General features: G+C 45.2%; 1 long non-coding RNA gene across 1 annotated transcript; it reads left to right on the top strand.

The window, feature by feature from the left end:
• Positions 1-5,499: 5,499 nt before the first annotated feature.
• Positions 5,500-6,958, top strand: LOC110500927. Its single transcript, XR_002470178.2, has 4 exons — positions 5,500-5,664; positions 5,856-5,989; positions 6,138-6,226; positions 6,311-6,958. It is a non-coding gene; the product is annotated as an uncharacterized LOC110500927 (long non-coding RNA).
• The last annotated feature ends 7,141 nt before the right edge of the window (positions 6,959-14,099 follow it).

Here is a 14,099-nt window from a genome sequence, read left to right as displayed (position 1 = left end):
CTAGAATCCATCCAGCTCTGTGTGTGTTTGCATCCAGAATGTGTGTGCACACGTGCATTTGAGAGAAAAAGCTGCATAATACTCCAACCCACTAACACAGGGATACAGGTACGAGTAATTACTGCGCCTATTTTTGAATTCAGTCCAGGTACTTCTCTGATGGAAGAAACAAACCTATGACTAACATCACAGACGTAATATACTGTACGTCCCAAATGGCACCCTATTTCCTTTGCAGTGCACTACTTTCGACCGGGGCCTATGCACTATATAGGGAATGGGGTGCCATTTGGGATTCAACCTAGTAACATCACAGACAGAATATTCCACCGAGGGATCTATTCATGGGCTGACTGTGCTGTCTAGTCTGTAAATCCAGCCGTGCACATTCTCCACTCTGCCTCTTCTGCTTGTCTTGGTAAATATTTGAGTTGCGGCTCTTTGCTTTATGCACTGTTAGACGAGAGAGAGAGAGAGAGAGAGTGACACCATGTATGAAATAATTTGATGCTCTCCGACTCTTCTCTCTTTCTGTCATCTGAATGACTGAGTCATAGACAGTGAAGCAATGCACAACTCATATCGGTTTGTCCTCAAAAGTACACAGGAAGAACTTTGTGTCAACACAACAAATAAAGACAGACATCGAGCAAATAGAATTCACAGTTTTCCCCTCTGAAATATTAAATCCCATTTCTCGCTCTGTGGTAGTAGAGCAATTCAGCAACAATATCATTTGTAATTTGCTCATTTCCATAATAGATACAATGTGTTTTCCTCTAATAACTTGAAATGCAGAGATGGTGTGTGTGTGTCAGTGGCAGCAGGCTATACAGCTACAGAGTCACATTACATCACTGATGGTAAAATGTAAATGACCAAAGAATCGTCTGGCTTTTTTATGCTTTTTTTTTGTTATTATTCTGTGATCTGTTCACTTTACAAATCAAAGGTAATTTCATCAAAAATGGTGCTTCCTTCACATAGGGAAGAACAGAAAGCTACTGAAAGTGTTGTGGTTATCAGAATTATCAAAGGGCACCCAGCCTAAGGGGAGACGCATGCAGATCGCATCCCCCTCCTCCAGCTTTAGAGTCAATGCATTAGACAAGTACCGCAACTGTCCACTGGTATTGTATTTGTTATTATTGTTATTAGCTGTCTTGTCATTGCGGTAAAGATATACACCGCTGTACTGCGAAACACAGTGACTCATGGCAGTGAATCTGATGTAGTAGCCTCCTCGCACCGGTTCTGTGAAGAGACCTGCATCAGAGGAGAGGGAGGGATCAGCACTGTGTAGTTCTCATAGACACTGGTGGTTATGCTGGACTGTAGTTGGATTCAGTGTGTGTTGATTTGTGTGGTTAATACCTGTAAATGGGTTGTAGGCCATGCCGATGTTGAAAACTCTACTGTAGATCAGTGTCAGTATTGAAGGGTCCTACTTGGTTTGAATCGGTCAAATCAGCAGAGAAGGCTTCCTTTGGTCTGCCTGTGAACACAGGGGAGGGAATGCACTCAATTGATTACCTGTGTTGCCACTCTAACTGGCTGTCACTCTGGTCTCCAGGGCTGAAATCACATCAAAAGAAACATCAAAATCAACAATGTTAAATAAGCGTCAATAAATTGCCTACGGTTAGGCTAATTGAGTTGGAAATATGGATAAATAAGTCTTCATCACCTTTTGTTACATATTACATGTACGTTGAGATACATCTTGCACTCATGGCTGGAATGATGGAAACAAAACAGTTATCAAACACTATTGATCCTCCCTCGAACCAATAACATAATGAAAACTAACTTCTAAACTCATAGATACACCAGTGGAGGCTCCTCAGAGGAGGAAGGGGAGGACCATCTCCCTCAGTGAAATGTCATAATAATAAAAATAGTTAAACACTAAAAAAAAGTATCCTTTTTAGATACAACTACTAAATATATTCATGTTTAGTAGTCACCAAATAATGTATTAAAACACACTGTTTTGCAATGAAGATCTATAGTAACTTCAACAGCACTCTGTGGGGTAGCACCATGGTGTAGCCGGAGGACAGCTAGCTTCTGTCCTCCTCTGGGTAAATTGACTTCAATACAAAACCTAGGAGGCTCGTAGGCCTCACCCCCTTCCATAGACCTACATTGTACTTACAGTATGACCACTTCCGGAGGATGACCTCCAACCAATCAAGCTGTTTCAGTACGAACTGGCATGTTGTCCATCCAATCATATGATTAGGATCAGAGTTGTATTAGGATTGTGCCGCAAAGCATTATGGGGGCGGTTCTATGTGTTGTGAAGCTTGGTGAGTTGGTGAAATTATTGGATAGAGATTGAAAAAGGATAGTTGGGCATTTCTGAATATTATTCAATTAAAATTGTTTTTTCAAATTACAGGAGTATGGGGACGTAGATTATAAACAGTTTTCTTTCAATTTGCCTTTATAACTGAAGTAGGAATTAGCAGTAGCTAGCTAGCTAAATTACCAGCTCGAGTGTGCAGTTTTCGCCACCAACACTACCGCAAATGTTATTGACTTTTGAAGAAGAACCCCTTTCATTCTCTGGGGTACATGGAAAAGGTGTGAATTAAAACCGAGGGGCGACCTCTGCCTGAGATCAGTTTCATGAACACGGATGAAAAGGTGAGGGCGTTCAATACCAATTGGTATAAAAAGTATAGCTTTAAAAAGGGCCTTTTATCAAGCCGTCTGTATTGCTGGCCTTGCCTGCGTTTTGGAAAGTCTTAGCCTTGGGCGAAAGAGGGATACAGTGACCTGAAGAACATTGATCGTTCAGCTAAACGGCTAAAACAAAAGCAGGGAGCATATACTGTATACCTGTGTTTTCTGTCTCTCTGTTGCCAGTTCGTCTTGTTAGTTCAAACCTACCAGCATTTTGTCTAAGCTCCTGTTTTTTCCTAGTCTCTCTTTTTCCCGTCCTCCAGGTTTTTTACATTTGCCTGTTCTGACCCTGTACCCGCCCACCTGACCACTGCCTATCTCGTACCCTGAGCCTGCCTGCCATCCTGTACCTTTGCTCCACCTCTGGATTTCCGACCTCTGTCAGACCTGAGCCTGCCATCCTGGACCTTGGCCTCTGCTCTCGATTATCGACCCTTGCCTGCCTTGACCTGTCGTTTGCCTGCCCCTGTGGTTACAATAAACATTGTTACTTCACACAGTCTACCCTTGCGTCTTACCTTGATTCCTGATAGTACAAACTGGCCATGACTGACCCAGCAGACTTGGACCAGCTCTGCAACGCCATCTGCTTCCAAGGAGCCCTCATTGGTAGACATGAGGAGATGCTTCATGGTCTGATGGAAGGGTTCCAGGACTTGATCGAACATCATGACCTAGCATTGGACGCTTTGAGGGAGCACTTCCGTGGATTGCCTACTAGGCAGCCTACCACGACAGTAACCTCCCAGCCCCTCAGTAACTCAGCTGGTAGCAGTGCCATCACCCCGGTTTCCTGGGAATCCCTCTTACCTCCCCCGGAGCGCTACGATGGAGATTCCAGAACCTGCCGGGCCTTTCTCTCCCAGTGCTCCCTTGTTTTTGAGCTGCAGCCTTCTTCGTCCCCCTCAAAGATAACGTACATTATTATGCTGATGTCCGGGAGGGCACACACCTGTGCCACAGTGGTGTGGGAGCAACAATCCGTCGTCTGCCTCAGTCTGGAGGTATTTGTGGTGGAGGTGAGAAAGGTTTTTGGGGCCCCGGTGTCCGTGAGAGAAGCTGCCCGTAAGTTACTCCAGCTTCGGCAGGGCTCCATCAGTGTGGCAGACTATGCGGTGGTATTCCGCACGCTGCCAGCGGTGGGTACCTGGAACACGGAAGCTCTGTTCGACATGTTCCTGCACACATTATTGGCTTCGGGTAAAGGACGAGCTTGCAGCCCGGGAAATACTGACGGAATTCGACTCACTCATCGCCTTAACCATCCGGATCAATGGAGTGTTACAGGAACGGTAGGAGGAAGAAGACGTCTGATCGCGGTCCCAATCGCTCACTCAAGGATCCTACCTTGCATCTGATAAACTCTGGATGTCCTTGAGAGGATCCGAGCTTACCCGAGTTCCTCCAAGAGGCTCTGAAGACTGCCGAGTTGCCTCTTCCCGAGACGATGCAGCTTGGCAGGGCTAGGCTGCCTCCAGCCAAATGCGTACACAGACTGAATACCCAGAGTTGTCTGTATTGTCGGTCATTATGTGTTTACCTGTCCCTTCAAGAGACCCAGCTCATTCGTTGTAGTAAGTACTCTGGTGGTGGGTCTTAAAGATGATTGTTCTTCTCCCCTTACCTGCCCCCCTCTCCATGCCACCCTGTGGGGTGACCAGTCCAAGTCTCCCCAGGCACTCATCGACTCGGGGACTGACCTATGTGAGTCTCATGAACATTACCCTGGCGTCCGAGCTGGGCATCCCCTCTCCATTCCCATGGGTGTTAGAGCGCTGGACGGGTGCTCTATAGGCCGGGACACACACCAGACCACCCCTGTCAACCTACGAGTGTTGGAACCACAGTGTGATGACCCAATTCCTACTGGTTGAGTCTCCACAGGTTCCCGTGGTATTGGGATTCTCTTGGCTCCAGGATCACAATCCCTCCATTGACTGGGCTACTGGTGCCATTGTGGGCTTGAGCCCGTCCTACCACACTCTTTGCCTGAAGTCAGATCTGCCTGTCCGGGACGTCTTCCTGGGGGCTTGGAAATTGCCCCGGACCTCTCCGTCTGCTCCGCAGAGTACCAGGACCTCTGGGAGGGGTTCAGTAAGGCCCGGGCCACTTAGCTTCAGCAGCACCGACCGGTATCCAAGAAGATCAAGCCTGAGGCGCTGGCTCACCGCTATAGTGCCGCGGCTACTATCCCAGAAGCCGAGTCCTTTTCCTCCCGCTCCAAGATCATTAGCCCCTCTACTGTTTGTCTTCTGTTGCCCCGTATCCTCCGTAGTTTTCCTACTTTTTCTGTGTCTAGAGTTAAAACCATGTCTGACTGCCCCTTGTCTCATCGACGGCCGACCGGCGTATATGGTGAGACACCTCCTGAGGGTTCGACCTCTGGGCAGAGGATTCCAGTACCTGGTTGACTGGGAGTGTTATGGCCCGGAGGAGAGGTTCTGGGTTGCCTGTGCTTGTCTCCACACCCCTCCAGGTGTCGCCCATCTTCCCCATTATCCCCTGTGTGTTTATACCTGTGTTTTCTGTCTGTTGCCAGTTCTTCTTGTTTGTTCAAGCCTACCAGCATTTTTTCTCAGCTCCTGTTTATCCCTATTCTCTCCAATAAACATTTGTTACTTCACAGTCTGCACTTGGGTCTTACCTTGATTCCTGATACTGTGATTGGGAGTCCCATAGGGCAGCGCACAATTGGCCCAGTGTCGTCCGGGTTTGGCCAGTGTAGGCCGTCATTGTAAATAAGAATTTGTTCTTTTTTTTCTTCAGCTTTTTTTAAACCCCGTGACCTGATTAGGACAAACTGGTCCTATAGCCATTATAAAACCTTTTTACAACTGATTAATCACTGTCACCTTATAGGGTCCAGAATTTTCCTGGTTAGGTTAACAGATAAGGAAAAACACTGGGCCCCGGGGAGTAAAAATTGCCTGCCCACTCTGAGACCTATGGTGCCACCAGTCTGCTTGTTGTCAGGTATGTGGATGACCAGGGCTTAATTCAGTAACGTTTCTTGGGCTACTTTGATGTGTCAAGTGGGCGAGATGCGCAGTCTGTTTGACTTTGTGAATTTTGAGATGTCAGAGTTTAACTTCATGGAGAAACTTGTTGTTCAAGCCTACGATGGCACAGCTGTAATGGAAGGTATCTGCTATTTGTATTTCCAGCTAAGTCCCCTTTGGTTCCCTGATGAAAAGGTGATGACCACTACTATTGTCAACTCTCTTCTGACATGAACTGAAGCCCTATCTCATGTTCCCTCTCATCCACTGGCACATTAAATGTTTCCTCTCCAAGCACTGTGAGTACCCCTATCAATGTATGTAGAGTTAATCACACATACAAACAATCACATTATTGCACATCAATGATTTTACTCCTTGCTTGGACTCTCATTCTTAGCTCTTTTGTCTAACTGTGTGTTGTGTTATTGTTTTTTGTCTTCCCAGTCAAATCAAGTCCTGTACTGAAGTCATGCCTCTGAACCTCAGATTTTTGAAACTCACTTTGACATCTTTGTGCGTTTTGGGCCTATACCGTGGGTCTCCCATCCTCCTCAATTTTTCAAGTCACCAGCCTCCACTGAGATACACATTTGTGATCTATGATTTTCCGTCTTCAGGTCCTCCACCTCCCTCTCACTGGTCTCCATGGTCCTCAGCTCCACCACCATATCTCTCAGCTCATCACAGATATCAGCAGTGGTCTGGCCGCTCGTCTGTTCATGGATCGTCTCTGTAGCTTCAGTCCATTGGATATCGATCAAACTCTCTCTACACCCTCCACTCTCTACCTGAGCCCATGTTCTGGACATACAGAACAGCAACACCAGCAGAAATACAGCACCCCTCATTCTGAAATGGCACCTCTTCAGAAATGATGTATGAGGTTCTGTCCCCTTCTTTATACACGTACAATGGTAGTGAGACAATGCATGACAAATGGAACATATACTTAGGAAGTAATATGTACCAAAAGAAATCTGGGATACGGATAATATCACGACTCAGGATATGACCCAGATGCAGACGGTACAGTTCTCAGAATATTTATGATGAAAAAAAGGGCAGGCAAAGGGCAGGCAGGGGTTTGTGATCAGGTCAGAGTCAGGCAGGTACAGGACGGCAGGCAAGCTCAGGGTCAGAGCAAGATTAATAGTCAGAACGGGGGAAAACTAGAAAACAGAACTTGAGCAAATGGAAGAGGGGAAAGCACACTGGTAAGACCTGACAAAACGAACTGGCAACAGCGAGAGACCGCAGGTATAAATACACAGGGGATAATGGGAAGATGGGCAACACCTGGAGGGGGGTGGAGACAAGCATAAAGACAGGTGAAACAGATCAGGGTGTGACAGATCCAGTAAAACACGGTGAGTTGACCTCATAGGCTATTTTACAGTTTTTGCTTTCTGTTTCTGATTTCTGAAACTATGGCTCCTTTTCTCTAGACTCTACACACAAAACCCCAAAACACACACAACATGCAAATCATCACACATCTCTTGCAAAACCAAAAACTTAATTCAAAACTATTTTAACTCTTCTCAAAATGGTGTTTTTGCATCAAAACTCTACACACAAACCATCAAATGATTAGCTCTTATACACGGCAACTACACACGGACATGACACGTAAAACACTATCTTGTGTATTTTGCATGTTCAGTGTGCAGTGGAGTCCACGGCAGTTTGGCATAGCACTCACACGTACATGTATGTGCACAAATATATACATTTTGTATGCATATTCAGTATATATTTACACTATATACAGAAATGCAAGGGGGGGAAATCAAATGTATTTCTTTCTCAAAACATTGTATTTTCAACCAGATTTCGGGATGAACAGTAACAGAAAACAAATACAGGAGAAGATAAATGAATAGGCTTGTTACTATAAAAAGAAAAACATTTAGGGTCTCCTCTTTGGGTCTGGCCACAGCACCTCAACATCACAAGCGATGTTCTCTCTGGCTAAACAGCGGGGGAAGTAGTGTCTAGAGTGGCATATCCAACCCTGGCATGCCCCCTCGTCTATGTCACCACAGGCCTCCTCCATTGCCTGGAGAAGGGGTATGCATTGGGGTGATTGGCAATCGTATACCTTCCAACCGAAACTAACTCTATTGGGTTTGGAAATGGAGAATATGGTGGCAGGTTGAGTATCAACTTGCAGATGGTCAATAAACCAATTGCGGACCAAAGCAGCTTGAAACCAGATTGAAACTTACGTTGTGCAAGATGACAACAAACCTGGACTGCTCTGGCCCTTTCCTCTGGTTGTTGGGAATGAGGATATTATGCAAAGTGTCAAGAAAGGAGATAATGTGGGTGGTATTGTAAGGACCAAGAGTGGCATGATGATGGACACCATTCTGACTAATGGCTGCACACATTGTGATTTTGCCACCACACTGTCCAGGGACATTGACGATAGCGCCGTGTCCTATGAGGTTTCTTCCCCTGCGTCTGGTTTTGCCTAGGTTAAAGCCGACCTCATCAATGTAGACGAAATCATGATGCTCTGCAGCAGTATCTAGTTCCACAACTCTCTGAAACAGACAAGAGACAACATTATTGTATGACAGTATGAATAGACACAGAGCAGTCAATATATAGCACAGTAGACTGGAATACAGTACCAATGACAGGATAGTATAGCTTACTTGTACATATTCATAGCGCAGTTGTTTCACTCTGTCAGAATATCGCTCAAATGGTACTCTGTAGAGCTGCTTCATACGAATCTGATGGCATTTCAGGAGACGGCCAAGTCCGGATAAACTCACCCTATTTATGTTACTGAATGTTGTGTTGTCAATGATGATGTGGTGTTGCAGTTGTCGTAAACGTATGCAGTTGTTTGAAATGACCATAGTCACTGTGTTGTTCCTGCTCTGCTGTAAACAGACGGTTTCTTCCTCCATTGAAGGTCCGTCTAGCAATTCTGCAAAAACATGTGAATGGGTAGGGTACAAGATTTCTTTCAGTATGAAATTAAATGTTACTGTAGTGCTGCAAGTACAGTAGGTTAATTTAACTGTTATCATTTCCAAATGTCCTGGTAACACTTGCTACAGTGTAGCGGCTCAAGTTGGGCTGGACCCTCTGCTCATCCTCCCTGAAACTCAAACCATGGTTGACCACATGGTCCTCTTCCTCGTCCTCATCCTCTTTCCCCTCCTCATCCTTTCCTTGTCCTTGTCCTCCTCCTTGTGCTTGTCCTCGTCCTCTTCCTTGTCATTGTCCTCTTCCTCCTCCTTGTTCTCGCCCCCCTCTTACTCTCACTCCTCTTCCTCTAACTCTCTCTCCAAAATTGACCTCAATTGCTGTCCAAACCAAGAAAGCCAGCCTGAAGCCTATTTATAGTGCTCAAGCTCTGATTTCTAAGTGAAGAAATTAGCTATACGTGTCTTGACACGTGAGCTCTGGGTGTAGATAAATGAGTGTGGCATTTGGAATGACCAACAAAACACAAACAAAACACAAGACCTGTTAGTTTTGAATGATGTGTCTAATGTAGAGAACTGTGTTTAGTGTTTCGCAAAAAGTGTGCTTTATGATCGCAAACTGAGTCTAAAGCAGATAATGTGCTTGCAGTTGTGCAGACACGGCCTGAAGATTAGGTACATGAGTTAATGGTTTCACTGAACGTGTCTCAAGTACCACTTTTAGTGTGTTAGCAATTGTAAAAAAAATAAAATACAAATAAAAAAAATGTAAGCTGACGCTGTGGGAGAACCACACATGTTGTTTGTTTTAAGGTCTCTCTCTCTCTTTATCTCCACAAAGTTTGTAGGACTTTGTGTTTCCATAATGAAGTCTTTGGTGAGATTTCGGTGTCGGTCAAGTATGTCCTCTGCCGACCCTTTTGATAGGAATCTATTTACAGGACTTAACACATACTGGTACTGCTGGCATAAGAAACAATGCATGTAGGTTGGTAAACTAAGTAAGATGTAAAGTTTCAAACTTTCCATTTCTAGTTCAAATAAATACCTTGCTCCATGTTACAACAGTTTCACTTTATTGTTTTCACAGGGTCAATTATTTCAAATACAAACTATAAATTGCATAGATCTGATATAGTCTCGCCGGAGTTTTTACACATAAATATACATCTCATTGCTAGTTGAGCATAACACAGTGACCAGAGACTGAGGAGTAGCGTCTGTGTGTGTGTGTGTCAAGGTTTATCCATTCCGGAAGCATAACTATGTGAGTGAGTGAAGGCTGTGCAAACAAGCCTCCTTGTTGCCATTGACGACAATCCTGTTTCCATTAGCGACACTGCCATTGCCATTATCAGTGACACTTCTGTTGCTATTGATGACCATCCCGTGGCTATTAACAACAGTCCAGTTTCCATTGACTACACATGTCACCTGTCCCCTAATGGCGTCCTGAAGGATGGTGACCCAGCGTTGTCCCCCAGCATTGACCTGGACTGGGTCAGTGTGGAGGTCAGCCATTTAGGGGGGGGGGGGGTCTCCACACTGTAGCCCAGCAGAGGGACATTGGACAGGGCCTTCACATCCTGGGGAGATGGGGTGAGGATGGAGATGGGGCGTGGTAGGATGGCAAAATGTACATTTCATAAATGCCTTGCATTGTGTGTGTGTGTGTGTGTGTGTGTGTCGGCAGCAGACTGATAGGTCATTCATCACTCTGCTCCAGTGCTTTCTTACAAGCCACCACACATAAACCATTACCATGGTGACAGGATGTAAGATAGCCTAACACTCCAATTCAGCTGAGTCACACACACAAGCACACACACGCATGTACATATGCGCACACACCAGTGGAGGCTGGTGGGAGGAGCAATAGGAGAACGGGCTCAGTGTAACGGCTGGAATGGAATCAATGGAATGGTACCAAATACAGCATAAATGTGTTTGACACTGTTCCAATTATTACATTCCAGCCATTACAATGAGCCTGTACTCCTATATCAAATGTATTTATTTTATATCAAATCAAATGTATTTATATAGCCCTTCGTACATCAGCTGATATCTCAATGTGCTGTACAGAAACCCAGCCTAAAATCCCAAACAGCAAGCAATGCCGGTGTAGAAGCACGGTGGCTAGGAAAATCTCCCTAGAAAGGCCAAAACCTAGGAAGAAACCTAGAGAGGAACCAGGCTATGAGGGGTGGCCAGTCCTCTTCTGGCTGTGCCGGGTGGAGATTATAACAGAACATGGCCAAGATGTTCAAATGTTCATAAATGACCAGCATGGTCAAATAATAATAATCACAGGCAGAACAGTTGAAACTGGAGCAGCAGCACGGCCAGGTGGACTGCGGACAGCAAGGAGTCATCATGCCAGGTAGTCCTGAGGCATGATCCTAGGGCTCAGGTCCTCCGAGAGAGAGAGAGAGAGAGAGAGAGAATTAAAGAGAGCATACTTAAATTCACACAGGACACCGGATAAGACAGTAGAAGTACTCCAGATATAACAAACTGGCCCTAGCCCCCCGACACATAAACTACTGCAGCATAAATACTGGAGGCTGAGACAGGAGGGGTCAGGAGACACTGTGTCCCCATCCAATGATACCCCTGGACAGGGCCAAACAGGAAGGATTTAACCCCACCCACTTTGCCAAAGCACTTTCCCACACCACTAGAGGGATATCTTCAACCACCAACCATCCTGAGACAAGGCCGAGTATAGCCCACAAAGATCTCCGCCACGGCACAACCCAAGGGAGGGCGCCAACCCAAACAGGAAGATCACATCAGTGACTCAACCCACTCAAGTGACGCACCCCTCCTAGGGATGGCATGAAAGAGCACCAGTAAGCCAGTGACTCAGCCTCTGTAATAGGGTCAGAGGCATAGAATCCCAGTGGAAAGAGGGGAACCGGCCAGGCAGAGACAGCAAGGGTGGTCCGTTGCTCCAGAGCCTTTCCGTTCACCTTCACACTCCTGGACCATACTACACTCAATCATATGACCCACTGAAGAGATGAGTCTTCAGTAAAGACATAAAGGTTGAGACCGAGTTTGCGTCTCTCACATGGGTAGGCAGACCATTCCATAAAAATGGAGCTCTATAGGAGAAAGCCCTGCCTCCAGCTGTTTGCTTAGAAATTCTAGGGACAATTAGGAGGCACCCTACGGTCTTGTGACGTAGCGTATGTGTAGGTATGTACGGCAGGAGCAAATCAGAGAGATAGGTAGGAGCACGCCCATTAATGCTTTGTAGGTTAGCAGTAAAAGCTTGAAATCAGCCCTTGCCTTGACAGGAAGCCAGTGTAGGGAGGCTAGCACTGGAGTAATATGATACATTTTTTGGGGTTCTAGTCAAGATTCTAGCAGCCGTATTTAACACTAACTTAAGTTTATTTAGTGCTTTATCCGGGTAGCCGGAAAGTAGAGCATTCAGTAGTCTAACCTAGAAGTAACAAAAGCATGGATACATTTTTCTGCATCATTTTTGGACAGAAAGTTTCTGTTTTTTGCAATGTTACGTAGATGGAAAAAAGCTGTCCTTGAAATGGCCTTGATATGTTCGTCAAAAGAGAGATCAGGGTCCCGAGTAACGCCGAGGTCCTTCACAGTTTTATTTGAGACGACTGTACAACCATTATGATTAATTGTCAGATTCAACAGAAGATCTCTTTGTTTCTCTGGACCTAGAACAAGCATCTCTGTTTTGTCCGAGTTTAAAAGTAGAAAGTTTGCAGCCATCCACTTCCTTATGTCTGAAACACAGGCTTCTAGCGAGGGCAAATTTGGGGCATCACCATGTTTCATTGAAATGTACAGCTTTGTGTCATCTGCATAGCAGTGAAAGTTAACATTCTGTTTTCGAATGACATCCCCAAGAGGTAAAATATATAGTGAAAACAATAGTGGTTCTAAAACGGAACCTTCAGGAACACCGAAATGTACAGTTGATTTGTCAGAGGACAAACCATTCACAGAGACAAACTGATATCTTTCCGACAGATAAGATCTAAACCAGGCCAGAACTTGTCCGTGTAGACCAATTTGGGTTTCCAATCTCTCCAAAAGAATGTGTTGACCGATGGTATCAGAAGCAGCACTAAGGTCTAGGAGCACGAGGACAGATGCAAAGCCTCGGTCTGATGCCATTAAAAGGTCATTTACCACCTTCACAAGTGCAGTCTCAGTGCTATGATGGGGTCTAAAACCAGACTGGAGCATTTCGTATACATTGTTTGTCTTCAGAAAGGCAGCGAGTTGCTGCGCAACAGCCTTTTCTAAAAATGTTGAGAGGAATGGAAGATTCGATATAGGCCGATAGTTTTTTATATTTTCTGGATCAAAGTTTGGCTTTTTCAAGAGAGGCTTTATTACTGCCACTTTTAGTGAGTTTGGTACACATCCGGTGGATAGAGAGCCGTTTATTATGTTCAACATAGGAGGGCCAAGCACAGGAAGCAGCTCTTTCAGTAGTTTAGTTGGAATAGGTTCCAGTATGCAGCTTGAAGGTTTAGAGGCCATGATTAATAGCTCCTCCCACAAGCCTCCTCTGACACACACACACACATACACACGCACATATGAACTGATGAACGCACGCACATACACACGCTCTACACACACAGACACACGCACACACACACACCTGGACTGGACAGAGGCTGGACACAGAGCCTCCCACGGGACACATAGTGGAGACTGAGATTAGAGGCATGGAGAGCACCTATTAAGCATTTACTATCAGGCAATGTCTTTTTTAGGTATTTTGGGGGTGCGGTCCGGACCAGACCAAAATACCTACAAATCTGAACCAATCATAGACGCCTATATTTGTTTCAAAGTCCACAGACATCCGGACCGGCCTTATTTAAGCCAAATTAGTTCAGATTTTGTCCGGTCCGTACAGGTCTTGATTTGGGCCAAACGCCTATGTTTGGTTCAGATTTGACTCGGGCCGGGCCGACCTTCATTTCAACGTCCAGAGACGTCCGGTCCCGACTGGCCTATATTTGGCCCAAATATAGACGTCTATAATTGGTTTCGATTTAGTCTGGACCAGACAATCATAGACGACATAAGTTTGAACAGTGTGGTACAGTACAGTACAGTAGAGCACCGCAGATTACAGCATGGTACAGTACAGTAGAGCACAACAGAGTACAGTACGGTACAGTACAGTAATGTAAAGGAAAGAAAAGTAGAGTAAAGCATGGTTCAGGACAGTAGAGTACAGGACCATACAGTAGTGATGGGAAACCAAGGCTTTCTCAAGGCTCTGGCACTTTCACTAAATTGTGCCAAAAACTGTTAATTGCTCAGAGCTTCAATATCTGTTCACAATAAACATTAGTGACATCTGCTAGTCAGCAATAAATAGCAGCGTTTGATTATCAGATAGATGTCGTTTTTTATATTTCTTTATCAGAACTCCTTGACGCAGCAGTTAGAG

This window comes from Oncorhynchus mykiss, chromosome 21 (genome assembly GCF_013265735.2).
Source record: "Oncorhynchus mykiss isolate Arlee chromosome 21, USDA_OmykA_1.1, whole genome shotgun sequence".
In the NCBI taxonomy this organism is placed as follows: Eukaryota; Metazoa; Chordata; class Actinopteri; order Salmoniformes; family Salmonidae; genus Oncorhynchus; species Oncorhynchus mykiss.
The sequence above is the reverse complement of the archived record's forward strand: the minus strand, read 5'-3'. Positions and strand labels throughout refer to the sequence as shown.